Raw genomic sequence first — 4,026 nt, 5'->3', positions numbered from 1 at the left:
TTTTGTTAAGGGAAAAGAAAATAATTTTGACAGGAAGAAAATAAGGGAGAAACTAATATGGATACAGAAAGTTAGAAAAAGTTTGTGGAAAAGGAACCCAGGGAAAAGAGTTTTATGCATGGTCAGGATTGGCTAAGTATAGATTGAATTTAATTAAGTAAGTGAATTTTGTTATTAAAAGTAAGCTTATACATGACTGGATTTGGTTTCTCTCTCTGTCAGGAGAACAGTTTTCTTTGAATGCTGATTTGATAACAGATTATGCGTTTCTTTGCCTTTTAGGTAATTTATTATACTCTTTGAAATCTTTTATTGTCACTTTGTTTAAGTGAATAAGTATTGTTTCAAAGTGACCTACGATCTTATTTGACCAGGTATCTTGAAAACTTTTTGATAATTTTGACAAACATCCTCAAATCAAATGCTAAATGAATTTCTTTTAACCTCTAGCTAACTTTGGGACATTTTGAAAGGTCCCTGAGACCTTTCAAGGCCCCTGAGATCTCAGGGAGAAATATTAAGCTAATTAGGATTATTTAGTATGTTTAATTACATGGGAAGCATTATCAAATAAGTGGTGATAAACCTTCCTAGATTGTACTGTACAGGTAAATGTCATTAATATAAATTTTATAAGATTCTAAAATTTGGATATGTCCCAGTATAATGCTATCAGTCATAATTCTAGTTGTTATCTTAAAGTGTTGTATGTCACAGTAATAACCAATGAAATTTCTTTGTCAGTTGCATTGTAATCAGATCTTTAACCATGTCTTTTTAAGTCTTTTGTCATTCATAGACAGTTATTGTTTCATGCTGATGTTTTTGGAGAAATGCTTCATCTTCAAGACAATTCGTAGAAAGGACTTTTTGATATGTACATGTTTCTGATAACTTTCAGATCATACCTCTGAATTGGGTAAGAAATTAAAGAATCCTAATGGAAAAGCTGATAGCTTCATAAAACTGTTAACAAAGGATTAAGATCAGGATTGGTTACACAGGACTGGATGAACTTGTAAATATGGTTATAATTTTTATGGGTTTTGTATGAAATATTACTAGCTTGTAATCTGTGTTTTCCAGATGTAAGGAACCTTTCTCCTTAAGCTAATTATGATTTATTAAAACTTGGTAAATTATACCTTTGTAGCTAGAATTGAAACATCTATTGTTTCTCTCTACCCAATCTCCCCAGAAATGGGAAACTCCTAGGTTCCCAGCAGCATTATCAGGTGAATAAGGGAGGTCACCTCCTGACAGGGCAGGAATCTCAATGTATTTTGGGGATCTCAAGAAGAGAGAAATTCATCCAAATCTATAGATATTGCAGGTTGAATCTGTGGCAAGCCCTTGGCATGGATTTCCAGGCCTTGAGAGGTCTTTTAAAGATTCAGTTTGAGATTCCTTATGAAAATTTCAGAACAGCCAATTTTTAAGTGCTGATATGATCAATTACACTTATGTAAGTAATCAGGCCAACTTATTGAAACCAGACTTATTTTGCAAACAAATTAATCATAATTTGACTTTATTTAGTAGAAATGAGGATAAGTTTAGAGAGAAAAAGATTATGTTTCAGTAGACATTAAATTCTAATTCTGTTAGTTGAGGTCAGTATTTATTGCCTAAGACTCACTTCCCAGATAGCTTCTTGTTGCTGTGTTACATTATTGTAAAGTTTAATTGAACTATTAAAAGGCTATTCTAAGCTTGTTTCTGAAGCTGGTCATAGTAATCTATCTTTGGATGAAGATCAGTTGCCCCATGACCTGCAACAAGGGATTATGCATACTGGAAAAGACATAATTTAAAGGACTGTTTCTGCAACCTAGATGAAAGGACCCTTATCAGGTATTCTTAAGTATTGTGTTGGACAAAAAGTTCGTTCAGGTTTTTCCATACAATGTTACGGCCAACCCAATACCTCTTGCACAATGAAACTGAAGAGAATTGACCCTTGAATTCATATTTCCCACTTAAGAAGGGTTCTGTACAAGGCTGATCTATAGAAAGGACTGATGACCTCAAATGACTGCTGACCTTCTCACCAAGATGAGAAGAAGACAACAACTTCTGTAGACAGCTGACCCAAGAATCTGGACCAGGCCAGTAAGACCCATCCTACTAATTCAATTGAACAATTTACCAAATGTTTGTTTCCCTATCAAAATTGAAAGTTATTTTTTTTTACTTCTAGCTACACTTTTGCCCCAGTGTTCAGGAGGAAAAGAGAATTCTCTAGTGAAATTTCCACAGAGTATAACTACTCATGACATATAGCACTGCTTGCTGTAAGTCTACTGCTAAAAGCAAATGTACAATATTTGAGTGACAGTTTGGTATAACTGATAAAATGTATAGCCTCTAAAATGTTTCCTCATTAGAATATCTCTGAGCTTGTTCACTATGTCTGATTAGTTTACCCCCAATGTGGATAAGTAGGGAAATATATATACCTGAACACACAAAAAGGAAGTCTAACACAAGGGACATGATGGACTGAGGGCAGGAAGCAACCACCCTGTCATTGAGAGACAAATACTTTGATCATCAATGCTTTCTATTGAAAGATTTGCAATTAAAAAGGGGAAATGATAAGAGAAATTTTCACATATTGAGGTACGCAGAAGTCATCTGGCTCTACATGGCTTAATTTAGATTAACCAAAAGAGTCTGTTTGTGGCTTATTCAACATGCATTGTACATCTGCTTTAAGTATTAAGAAAAAATGCATTTAAAAATAAAAATAGAGTAACTGTGGTTCAGGCATCCAAAATAGAGCGGGATGGCCGTTGTAGATGTGATTTTAGACACATTCCTGTATTACTGAAAATTTGAATTTTCTGAACTGTATCAGACTCAAGTACACCACCAGCTATTGTTCTCAAAACAATATCTGTTATGAGCTGCCAACTGAAACTTTATGGCCTCAAGGTAACTATAGAATCAGAAGTGACATCCAAACATTTGTCCATCATACTGGAAGCAGAAAGCCAGAGGCTCATCTGGGAGACTTATGGTCCCTGAAAGCTATGGGGTGTTATGTGTGGCAACTGTAACCTTCATCATTGCCAGCTGACTACTTCAGTTCCTTGAATTAGTCAAAAGCAGCTATACCAAGTAGTTCAGCTAGTTGGTATGGAGAATATCTTCCAAAAACAATGCATATTACCTATGGGGACCTGTTGTGCCCTATTAGACAAGAAAACTGAGCACCAAACCTGGATGCCAGTATTAATTCTAAGCTGAACCCCCAAAAGCAATATTAGGTTGTGCCCTCAGTACTCAGTGGGACTCAGAGACGACTCTAACCTGGCCCAAAGTAAAGACACCAGTACAGAACAATATATGGTATATGAGAAAGGGAAATTTTGCTGGAAGTCACCAGCAATGAGTAGGTAATTTTGCCTGATTTACATTGTAACAACAACACTTTCCAAATGAATATCATGGGAATCTGGTGCAATTACAGTACAGTTGGAAAACTGGAGTTAGTAGAAAAAATATAAAATCTGAGACAACACAGATATTGATGATTACATATGCTGGGAATTAGAATTCAAACCCCCAAGTTCAGTTATAAAGGTAGAAGACAGCTTGTCAAAAGTTAAGCTAGAGGAAGACTCTGAGCTACTTCAGCAGGTACTTCAACAAAGTGCAAAAGAGCTGTGAGTTCAAATAGTTTTATATAAGGGAGGAAAAAGGATAATGCAGTTAACTAGAGATGACACAAATACTTGTTCTGTTGTCATAGGTTGGATTTATTGCCTCTTCCAATGACCAGGACCTTCTGATTATGTAAAAGGCTTGTATATTCCCCTTTCTATATTCATCTTTTTACTTTTCCTATTGAGTTGTGATTACAAAAAGAAACAATGGCAAGCCAGGGAAAAGAAAGAGAAAGCCTCTCTGCTTATTTTGCAGGATTCAAGAGTGCCGTCTGGGAAAAGAAAATTCTTTGAAACCCGCAGGATTGCTTCAGGCCCTAGTCTGGTTCAGGCACGGCATGCTGAGGCTTTGGTT

The sequence above is a fragment of the Lipotes vexillifer genome, unplaced genomic scaffold (genome assembly GCF_000442215.2).
Source record: "Lipotes vexillifer unplaced genomic scaffold, Lipotes_vexillifer_v1.1 scaffold200, whole genome shotgun sequence".
Lineage (NCBI taxonomy): Eukaryota > Metazoa > Chordata > Mammalia > Artiodactyla > Lipotidae > Lipotes > Lipotes vexillifer.
Note: the sequence above shows the minus strand (reverse complement) of the source record.